Genomic DNA, 11,922 nt, shown 5'->3' with positions numbered 1-11,922 from the left:
CCTAATGAATCATTCTGGGGAGGTGTGACCTGCGGGATGCAGACGCGTGGGAGTGTTTATTTGTTGCAAGCATCAGAGGGGGAATCACTCCGTTATCCGAGTACCCATGTCAAAAGGTGGGAAATCAGCACGCTCTGAAGTTTCACTATACCTTGATTCCTCTCCTTTCTGTCTCTTCCTGGAAGGTAGTTAATTTTGGAAACACGCACAAAGAGGAGAAAAGCAGCAAGTAAATTCTCAGGATTTCCTTTGGGGGAGAGATCCCGCAGGGGAAGGAGTGAACTCTTTTAATAATCTTTGCAGCATTTAATCCCAAGAAAGTGAAATAAAATCAGCGCTTCCACTGAGAGTTGGCAGCGTATATTTCTGTAACAAGACCGATTCTTTGTAGTACAGTCTGATTAAGACTGTATCGAGTTGATTGAGGAGAGCAAAATCTGGTTTTGACAGATGTTTCCCATGATCTGAAGAATACAAACACTCCTGCAAGATGACAGACGGCTTGTTTACATAAGAAATCTTTTTTTTAATTAAAAAAAACCAACAAAAACACACAAACACAAAGCAACATTTGGATCAGTCATTCTGATCAAGGCAGTGTCAATTATTAGGCTGTAAAGGGAACTGATGACTCAACTTAGGTACAGCATTGCGGCGATCTCCGATTTTCGGTTTCATAACAGATTCTTTTCAGGAATGCTTTTCATTCATGCCTGATGTTTAAATGTGTCTCTGGGAGCGTGTATCACTTTGTGAAGGGGATGTGAGAGACTGGTGTCAGCGTGCTCCGAGTGGCTGGGCAGAATTTGGGAAGCATTCCTCTACCTTGGTGGGATGCCCAGTGGGAGAAGGGTCCTCTGACACATTGCATTGTGCACTCGTACCTGCGCATCACCAGTGTTGTTACCATGGTAAATTTTCTAGGTAAGTTCACATCAGTAAAATTGAAAAGCACTTTGATTCAGAAAGTGAAATGTTTTGATGAGATCCCATGCTTAGTAATTCCAGCGAGTGCGCTTGTTAAAGCAGGTGAGTCAGAAATGGAAATGCAAAGCATTTCTCTGAACGGTGGCCGGAAATTAGCTTTGAAAACTGAAACAAAGCCCCAACCGCAGTTTTATCTATTTACCTAACAATTTTAGATCTGTGAAAATCCCTTTGCCTTTGGGATACATTTCAATTCCTCTCTTGTAATGCTGGTGCGATCCTTAAGTTGGATAATTAACAATGTGAGGACTATCTTGGTGTGTCGGACTTTTTTGGTTTAAAAAATTGAGTGTCCTGTTAGTGGCTTCATTGCCTCTGGTGCTGCCATATTCTGTCATGGCTTGTGGTGCAATTTGCTGGAAATGTAAGTCAGGATGAGATGTTTTAATATTTGAGTTAATGTAACACTGAGGAAGAAAACCAGGGGAATTGAGTGGAGTCAATTGCTGCATGTTACCCAATGCTTAAGTTGTGTGTGTACATACATATATATGTATTTATGTATATATATATATAGCACATTGGGCTATCTGACTGTTCTGGCACAAAAAACTCCTCAGTTTGGGGCTGGCTGCTACCCAGCTTAGCATGGAGAGGCTTCAGTGGTCACAAGCCCCTCTGTCAGGACACAGCCCCCCATCTGTAGGGAGAGGGCAGAAGGGGGTCATGAGTGTTAGTAGTGATTGTCTTGCTGCAAAAAAATTTAAAAATCAGCATATTGAGTGATAGATAGCAACATTCTTTTCCTCATCCTGCACCTTTCTTCCCTGCTGACATCTTGGTACCTCTTGCTTATCCTTGCTGGAAGCTTTGGACTTGTCACTCAGCCTCAGGCAGCGTAAGGACTGACTGCTTTTCTGCCAGCTCTAGTGTGGTCTGAGGCCCATCAATGTAAATCATGGTGGAGGAGGACAAAGTAATAGATGTGTTTAAGGGACTTGCAATTCCCACGGCAAGGCTGGTAAAGTAGAGCTCGTTTCAAAGAGCAGGCGGTTTGGTGATTTTTCTTAATTACTGTTTACCTAAATAAATAAATAATGCATATTCATGGCTTTAACTAGAGTAAGTTGTGTTGAAATGTTTACCTCTCCCGAGGATAGTTATTAAGGGTGGGGTGTGGGGTGCAGCAATTAATAATAAAACATTCAGATGAGATTACGGAATGTTCTGATTGGAATAGTAAACAGTATGCTAGAAATAAAAGCAAATAAACAAAGCTGTCTTGAATTTAAAAAAAGAAATACTATGCTATCTGAAGAAACATGCTGAACAGAAGCAGTTTGGGTGAAGAGGCCATGCCCTTGGAGCTCTTCAATATCACAGGGAGGCTTCTTCAGTCTAAAAAGCACCCCTGTGGAAGAAAGCCCCTCATTTTGAGTCTGGAAAAAGGATGATACAAATATTGGCATCCACACAGATTAATGTGGCAGATGTAACACCTGTCAGCACCACTTTGAGGCTAGGGTCCATTTATTCTTTAACCGTGCGATGGAGAGTATTTTACCTGCTTATATCAGTAGTAAATAAAACCTTCATTTGCATTGTGAAGCTCCTCCCTCCTTATTTTGCACATTCCTTTGAATGAAATTCTTTGCTCAGCTGAGAATTTGAAATTTGGACTCATCCTTTCATATCTTTTGGCTGTGGTTCCCTATCTGGTTAATCAGATCAAAGAGAGCCAGTGATGTGTTCAAAGATTCTTGTGGCAGCTGTGTACCATTAGGCTGAATGATTAAAAAAAACGCATAAGTGTAGTTTAGCACAGTAAATACAGATTGGTCTTTCAGTTTAACATACGGTTACAGGCAAACTGAGCCTTTGACAAAAGACCTGCTGCTTTAACCCCATGCAGACAAAGCTGCTTTGCCCCCAGCCCCACCTGCCTCCAGCTGTTTTGGGCCAGCAGATTGAGCAATGGGTGTATCTGTCCTGTTACACTAGGTTGAGGATGAAAAAGAAAAGGGAATGGGCAGAAAGTAGGTAGGGAGCACCAAGGTAACGTGTGGGGACCATTAACCTCAAAGCTCCTTGTGCAGCTGGGGTGGGCTCTCTTTTCTCATTGAGCTGTCCCTTTGCAGCCTGCTGTCCTTTCTGCCCCTAACTTGGGCAGCTTTTGGGGATGAAGGCTTCCAGTCTCCCTCATCTAGACCAAATTGGTCCCCTCTAAAGTAGCTTCACAAGAGCTAGGATGCCCACTGGCACCTAGCACAGCTGGCGTGCTGCTGGCATGTCTCCTGGACTCCCTATCATCTAGAAACCAAAAAGCGGCTTCTCTTTGGCTGGCAGTGCGGTCTGACTACTAGCACAGCTGACTGCTAGCTGTGGTGAGTCTTTGCTTGTGTCAATCACCAGTGCAAGTCCCTGGCAGGTCTCTTAAACAGAGCAAGACGTCGAGGAACAAGCACGGGCGGATGGGCTGTTCCCAGCACAGATGGAGGGAATGTCCCATTGACTTTGGTGCTTGTGAAACATCTTCACAGCTGGTTTTTTCTGGCTGATAAATTTCCCTCAACCACATTTTGCTTCTCACTTCAATGGATAAACCTTTTTCCTGACCCATCTGCCTGCTCTGCAGGATCTGTGAGTGGTGTCTGAATCCCAGAAGACAAGGGTGTTAATGGTGGCACAAGGTGTCCTGTTGGACCATCTCCCCTGTAGCAGAGGCATGTGGTTTTATAAACATGGTGCATTTTACCCATTGGAAGAATCATTCCGGGCTACAGACAAGATTTCTCTGGAGCAGAAATACCCATTTCCATCTTCACCTTTTTTTTCCTAAGGGTTTCTGGGAGTTCCAGCTGCATGCCTTCTGGCAAAGCCAGCAGCAGCAGGGCTACCAGAGCCTCGTGCGGGGTTTTGCAGGTTGAGAACATGTTGCACACACAGAGTGCACAGCACAGTAAAGCTGATATCAGCTCGCAACTAATTATCTCTGTATAAAAATTCCCCTGCTCGCCGTTTTGCCGTTAGAGGCTCACTGGTAAGATTTATGACTCTGGCTAAAATGAAGTACCATTTCCTTTTTCTCAGCATTACTGTGCATGGCCTTTCTGGCTTTTCTTGTTAAAAGGACCTGAGTTCACCCAAGAGGGAACATAGTTTTGAACCACTTTCCCATCACCATTCTCCCTTTCTCTTTTTAATATTTATAACAACCACTGAAGATCACCCACAAAGCAATTTCATGTCTTTTGACTTTCCCCTGTTTGGAGTGAGGGGTGGAGACAGAGAAGATGAGGCAGCTCCTTCATGGGAGATGCAGCATTTGCTCACTTTCAGCCCTACCATAGCTTGCACAGGCAAGATGTGTACATCCATCAACATGAGCTCTCTCTTCATAGCTTGGTGAGCAACTATGGCATCCAAGATTTACATGAGCTAAAGGATAATTTCCTCACTTCATGCTGTAACATGGGGGACCACCTGTACAGCTGGAGAAAAAGCTGTTTCTCCTGCCCTTATGTTGCACATGTATGTCCTCATTTGACAGGATGATGAAAATGAGACCACTGACTGAACTTTCTGAACTTGCTAATATATGGCTGACTTCATCCTAAATCACCTTAAAATTAGTTTGTGTGACACTGTAAGGCAGTTGGGGTTTTTTTCTGAGTACAGAGGGAAAAAAGGGAGCAATGTTGAGCTGCTGCCATCTCTTCCCAGTTGCAGTGAGATGTAGTTATTTTTGTATTAGAGCTTGGAGGAAAAACAGTAGAGATGCCAGATAAACCTCCCCAAAACAAACATTTGTGTTAATACTTAAATATTGTTCATCTTTTGCAGCATTTACTTATCTGTTTCCCACATGCTGAACCTTATGGGAAGTTTTTGTGGTTGACTGTGGCCTGTTCTTTTGTTCTCTATGTTAACTGTTTTCTCAATTTGCAATTTTTAAAAGAAATCAGCAGTAAAAGTCTGACTGTGATAATCATTCAACATGGGAACACCTTTTTGGCATGGCAGGGGTGTGTTTTTGTGGGTCACATGTGTTGGGTCAGGAGCCTTGGAGCATTAACCCAGTGAGCTGTGTCATTTCATGATGACCTGGGAAGCATCCTCATCCAAGAGAATCAACACTGGCTAGTCTGGTGTCATCTTCCAACATGCCAGACTAAGGGACAGCAGTTTGATCCTCATCACTGAACCATCTCGTTTTCTCCTGTTTTTATATGTGTTAACCATAATTTCCAGCCCTTAAGGGGAAATAAGCTAGGTGTCTGAATTTTCATCAGATCTGACACAAAGTATTAGGCTGTGGCTTTTGCTGTCTATTGGTTTTACTGCACAGGACATAAATATTCAACTCATGTCATCTGATAAGGTTGCTGGGGAGGGGGTTTTTCTCACAAAATATATTAACTTTCCTTTCACACCTAGCCATTCTTTCATGAGTCATAACCCCAAGATAAAATATTTTCGATGATGGCTTTAAGTCAAGTATATTCCAATGAGAAAATCACTCGGGTTTTACATTAAAAGATTTACAAGTTCCTGTGGCAGTAGTCTTGAACTGCAGCCTTATGCCTTCTAGCCCTGCCTGCTTGATGTGTCACAGACCTAACTGCAACCAGAGGACAAGGAAGGGTGGAAAATTCTCCCTATGCACGTTCCCCAGCTTCTCTGAAGGTTTTCTGTTTAAGCCTGGTTGGTTTTGTTAGGTGTAGCTGGTGAAAATCCAATTTTCAGACTCTGGAACACTCCAGGGCAGCAGCAACTGCCTTTCCCTGCAGCCAGTCAGCCAGCAATGGGTGTCTTGAAGGTTCTCCTGGTGACTTCAGTCACAGTCTCTAGCTAGGGTGGTTCCTGACACTGTTTTGCCATTATCTGAGGGAATAGCTCAATCTCATCTGCTCTGACTGCTGACACAGCTCACCCAGATAGGGATGCACTCCAGAGCTGGTGCTTACAGCCCTGGAATGGGTGGGTACCTCCCTGTTTGTGGTCCACGCCTCCTTGCATTGTTGGTTTTCCGCATCCCACCTCTGGACACTGGGAAAGAAGCTGCTGTGCCCTTCTGACTCCTGTTTTTGCTGCCCCTGGTTAAACAGTGAATGTGGGAACAAGCAGGAGTGATAGATGAGCATATTCTTTCCCTTTGGAAGAACTCCACAGGTTATTTTGAGGAAATTAGGTGCACTGAGGGTGAAGCAGACCTTGTGTCTTTTGTGACGTAGGTATTGATATCATCTTGGGTTTAATTTACAGATTTCAGGGAGAGATCATGCATTAGATGTCAGGAGCACTGCAAATGCCTTCTCAGCCTCAGGCGACCCTTCAAGCTACAAATGTTCCAATGAAGCTACTTCAACCAGACAAAAATTACACACAAAATGTAAGGAAAACACATTTGCTGATCTGTGATGGTATTGCATGTAACAAAGCAGGATCCTTGACTTCACTGGAATCAATTTCTGTACATATTTGTGTAAGTAGCATCATTGCACCCCACCAGGTGAGGCACTGCTTCAGAAAACACCAGCTCTGTTTGCAGACCTGTGCCCACTGCTCCCAGCTCACAAGTGCTCAGCCTTCCTTAAATATTTTTCCTCCTGTCTGCATCTGAGAGAAGCTCACCAGCTGGTCTCCTTGTGTGGGTCATTTTACTTAGCCCTCAATTTACCCACCTATGCTGAACATCAGGATAAACAACCACTGTGTATTTGTTACATTTGTGTATTTGTTGCTCACTTCCCTCATGGCCCACCCAGCATCTCCAGTATTCTTGAGCACGACTACACAATTTTCTGTGTTTGAAACACCTTTGATGATAAGTGGAGTAATACCCAGGTACATTCATCATGCCCTTCTCAATTCACCTTTCTTGGTTTGTTTGTTGCAAACAGAAGAAATTGCCAGTTTTTCTCCTTTTAAGCATTAAAGCCCTGTTAAAAACAAAACCTCTCCTTTGAACATTCTGTATAACAGAAATCCAAACTGGAAGGTGTTTTATTGAAGCAAATGGTTTTTCAACTTCATGCATTCTTCTGCCGGTTAGAGTGTCTGGTGTGTCTTCCTTTACATTTGCATTCCTCAGTGCTAATTTCACCTGCCAAGGCAATATTGGAAGTCATCAGAAAGGGGGAGAAAGAAGGTAACCTGGTTCAAAAAATGTACAAGAGTTGTTAAGTAAGTTTTTTTAAAAATCAAGCAGATTTACAAAGTTCAGTTGGAAGTATTGTTATTTTTCTAGATTTCTTTGCAAGTTCTTAAGGCGGATGTTTCTTTTTGGAATAAATACAAGGTTTTCTTGCAACCTCCAAGACTGCAGGAGCTGGTGTAGGACAGTGATTTTGTGGCCTCTCATGACCCTGTTAACTGATGGCCCACACGTGCAGGTCTGTGCTGAGAGCTGAGACCTTGATGTGAGCAAGCCTTGGAGCAGAGAGTACATCTTACCCTGCCTAAGATCCAGCTCTTCCCAATGCTGTAAACCTGGCTGATCAGCCTGTTAAACTGCTGAAATTCCTCTTCAGTAGGTGCATGGTTGGTTCTTCCTATGAGCTCAGTTTTTGTGTATTCCTGTAGGTTTGCAGCTGTAGTAACAGCTTTGCCTTTAATACTTTGCCTGTTTCAGGAGAAGCCTTTTGTCGAATGGAAAGCATGAAGGAGCCCTCGTGCTGAGCATAGGCGGGGGTCAAGTTTCATTCTACCCTAAGCTGACCCCTGGGCAGAGAGATTCCTGCTTGAGTCTTTTAGATCATGTGTAAAACCTGATGCTGGCTGAATCATCCCGCATAGGGCAAGAATATCTGGGGAACATGGGGAGAGGTATGGAGTGAGACATTTGCAGAAGGGAATGAAATGTTTGGGATGCAGCCTCATGCTTTCTACAGCAGTGAACATCAATCAGACCTTCTCAGAAAAGCTTCAGTGGTGCTGAAAGTCTTCTTTCTCCCCCCACCCCCTGTGCCTTTTCTTTTTCTCTTGTTTCCCTATTCTCAACTTCTGTTTATTCTCTTTTTCTTCTGATGCATCATGGCATGTAAAATTTTTGCCCAGGAAACTAAGTTATCCTTAAAAACACAGAGACTTCCCTGGTTTTAGTCCTTTGGCCATTGAGTAAGCAACAGTTATTTTTGTTCTACCAGTGATTTATGACTGAACAGATTTAGAGTTTATATTTTTAGGTTTATCGGCAATTTAAATAATGTATATTTGTGACCATAAATATTTGGTACTCTTACAGTCTTACAGTTATGCCCAATTGGAGAAAACTGTATAAACTAAAGAGACACAAGCATTGTGTTCCTAGCCCAGCCTCATGATTCCTTCCAAGTACCTAATTAGGTGATCCTTAAAGGTAGCAAGAGTTTGAGCATCTGTTGGTAAACCATCTAGAAGGGTGCCATCCAGAGGAAATAACCTGCTTTCCATAAATGAACCAATTCTCCACAAGACTTGGAGTAAAATGCAGTAGGATCACTGCTCAGAAATTATTGAATTTTTTTTACCAGGAACAGCATACTTAGAAAAATAACCACCAAATCTCTCTCATTTGCACTGTGTTTTGTTTTGGGTTTTTTGTCCCCCACTTTTTTATGGAGTCATAAACAGCCATTAGTCCTAATAAATAGACATAGCAGACATCTCTTGAGAAACCAGGATTTTTTACTGAAGAGTTAATTTTGCATGTTTTTAAAAAATAAGAGTAGTTTTTTTAAAGATCTAAACTTTAGGGGTTTGTTTTTTCCTCTGCCTCACCTCCCCCTTTATCTAGCTTTAGTTTGTGGTAATCCTGCAGACACAGCCTTTGCAGTGATCCTGTGAAGACAGATACATGACACTGCTTGTACTGCTGCTGTCCCCTTCTGTTCAAAAGAAAACCATCTTCCTTTCCACTTCCAGTTGCCAACTTCACTCAAGTAAATAGTAGTTAGCATTCCAATGTTTTTTTCCAGGAAAACAGTAAAGTGTTGGGCGCTGGCAACTTGAAAACCTCAACTTGAGAACCCCTGTAGCTTAAAGCTAATTACTTGTCCTTCCACAAGTATTTCCTCCCCAGCTACTTCAGAGTGTGACTGCTTTCTTGATAGATGGGGGAAGCCTTTTCCAGAGTCTGGGATTGGGATTGTGCTCACTGTGGGGTCTGGGCTGTGTGATAATGCTGGGATTGGCTGCTGGGGGTTTCACCTCCCCCTGCTCCAGCCTCCTGGCCCCAGCCCTGCTCTCACCAGCCTTCCCCATCCCAGAGTGCTTCCCCTCCGGGGACTGAGCCCTGAGCCCCTTGCACAGAGGTGACAGCACAGTGAATTTTCTGTGGGCAGATGAACATTTCATTCTCTCTCCAGTTTTCTTTTGACATGGACTGGCATGACAGGTAGCTTTGCTTTAGGGTGGCTGCAGGATTAAGACACACATTGCATCAACCCAGGGATACCAAATTAGGCTGATGGTGTTTCTTCTCTGAAGCTCGTCCGAGTAAAGGAGAAACAAAGGAACAAATTTTGTGTTCCTAACCTAAATTCCTTGATAAAATTAATGCAAAGCTTTGACAAAAGCCAGTATTAATTATTATTTAAAGCCTACTGGATAAATTTGCTGGTTTTGTGATAGCTCCTTTCTGGTGTGCTGTGCAGTTTCCTAGAACCAGAAGGGTGATTTAGGTTGAGCTTTTTATCTGGTTCCAACCCGTCTGCCATCGGCATGGACAACTATCACTAGACCAGGTCACTCAAAGCCCAATCCAACCTTGGCCTAGAACAATTCCAGGGACGTAGCATCCACAGCTTCTATGTGCAACCTGCTCCAGTGCCTCGCCACCATCACAGTAAAGAATTCCTTAGTATGTATGTGTAACAATGCATGTACCTGTAGTGTGATCTGGCAGAATAATCTCAGAAACGTGATTATTAGTTAATGTGTTAGCTTATCTGTTCAGAATTCTTTTCAGGGGCCTCATACTGTATGACTGAAAGGAAAACGTGGTCTTTGTAGGAAGGTATCTACAGCTTAAAGCTTTGAGGAAGTGTGAAATGGACATAAGTAATTGTCATGTTTGGCATAAAGACCTTCTATATTAAAGAAAAAAGATGCCCCAGCGTGTTTTTTTAGAATCAGAGGGAAAAAGAGGTGTTTGTAAAGATTCGGTGCTTGATTTTTTTTAAATTCATGCCTTTATTTTATTTTAGGTTGCTCCAACTGAGTTGCCAGAACACTGCCCCACAGAACTTTGGAGGGTCACTTCTTAATGGATTGCTGCAGCCTCTTAATTTCTCCATTGATCCTGTTCCCTGCATCGTGAGAACATTTTAGCCAGCACAGAACCTAGAAAAGTTACATGTAAGTCGTGATTCCAATTCCTTTCTATTTAAAGAAAAAACGGAAAAAAAAAAGATCTTGGGAAGGCAAGGTAGAGGCAGTAAATATCACACTTAAGAAAAACACCGTAAAAGCTGTAATTCAACTGCAAACATTAGGTGGTGAATAAATTGTTATTGAAGTAGTTACTTGCTTTTTTAACCTAAATAGTGATTGTCATTTTGACAGCTTTTCTAAGTGTTCTGCTACTACGGTAAACCATAACAAGAAGTGCCTAAAATAGCTCTGTTCCCCCATTGCTCTAACTGTGCTTTGTTTTTCTCTGCAACGGGCTGTGTGTGTGCACGCTTACCTTGGTGCACTCTGCCAAAGTTGCACATGCTCCATGTCACTTTGGAGGCCATCATCTGCCCTACAGGACTGCAGGCACCCTTCTATTTCTCCCATGATAAAATCCATATGCTTCTCCTTTCGGGTTCCTGGAGTATTTCCCTTGGAGGAGCCCTGGTGCTGCTTCGTCCTTCAGCCTGCTGCCCCAAAAGACTCTGTTAGCATCAAAAGTATCTTCATTGCTACCTCCTGCTCCTTCCAGGTGAAATCAGTGCTCCACCTGACTGTAGGAGGGTAAAGAAAGTTGTGCATAGATGTACTAGGGAGAGATTGAGGGGACTGCAGATCCCTTCCTAACTTCTCAGCTGGAGCAGTAGTCCCCTGTGCTTGTTGTGCTTTGATTTCACCCAGGATGGGGAGCAGCTTATGATCCTGTGCACGTATTTCATCCCTGATCCCACAATGACTGAGTCTTCCTCTGAAACATTCCATAGCAGAGTCTGGCATAGAATCGGTGGGGAGAAATTGGTTTGACCCTTTGCAGTTTTTCAGCAGTTCTAACCCTAGTTCTGGTTTCTGAGCTAGAAGAAGCTTCTGGACCACTACAAGGATGGCATGGATGTGGTGGTCTGTGCTCTATGGAGGGTGGGGCACCCCAGAGCTGACAAGTTTGGGAAAAGGCTTGAGCACAACTTAATTTCATTAATTTTTAAAACAAAACCAAATCTCTTTGTCGTTAAGAGGTTTTTATCTTTGGGATGGTGTTATAGAGCAGCTTGGCAAAAGGAGGTAATACAAAATTGTGGTTCACAGTGTGGCACTGTGCACATTGCCACCCTTGTTTGTTCACTGCAGTAACAAATGCATATGATGCAGTTTAGTCAGAACAGGTCAGTGAAGCAGACCACTCCTTACTGGTCAGTTTTTCTTGAATGCTTACTAATACCATTTTTAATATTTGGAACTGATCTGTATGTAATACTACTTCTAAAAAAATATGAATGTTTTGGAACCAAAGTATTTACATTAGAAATATACCTTTGTTTGAAGTACTTTTTTTGCTTCTGTGACACTAAAAGATTTACTAAAAAAAAGAAGGGTTTACTGCAAAAGGAGGATTGTGTTCTTTAATGCATATGGAAATTTAGTTTTTAAAGAGAGGAATTTTTTTTCTGGTGTGATGAGTATCAGCAAAAACAATGGTGAAGTCATAGGCAGTGGAGAAAGTCTGGGTAGTAACAGAATTCACTGTCAAAGAGGCCTTACAAGGTGTGAGTTTGATTTTGTTTTCCAAAAAAGGGAGAGTGTTGCCATTTCCTTGAGGGTCTGGCATTCTCTCATGCAGTT

At 42.8% G+C, this 11,922-nt stretch overlaps 1 protein-coding gene across 4 annotated transcripts in view; it reads left to right on the top strand.

The window, feature by feature from the left end:
• BACH2 (BTB domain and CNC homolog 2) overlaps nt 1-11,922 on the top strand; it is a 140,426-nt gene that overhangs the window by 50,303 nt on the left and 78,201 nt on the right. For 3 of the 4 annotated variants that reach the window (XM_031057616.1, XM_005421699.2, XM_031057615.1), the window contains exon 3: nt 10,116-10,266. The gene's annotated coding sequence lies outside the window, so the exon portion shown is untranslated. Of the gene's footprint in view, nt 1-6,193; nt 6,320-10,115; nt 10,267-11,922 lie in introns of those variants that run through there. The other variant, XM_031057617.1, reaches the window with a different exon arrangement.

Source organism: Geospiza fortis, unplaced genomic scaffold (assembly GCF_000277835.1).
Source record: "Geospiza fortis unplaced genomic scaffold, GeoFor_1.0 scaffold264, whole genome shotgun sequence".
NCBI lineage: Eukaryota > Metazoa > Chordata > Aves > Passeriformes > Thraupidae > Geospiza > Geospiza fortis.
This window is presented reverse-complemented; position numbering and strand designations above follow the sequence as displayed.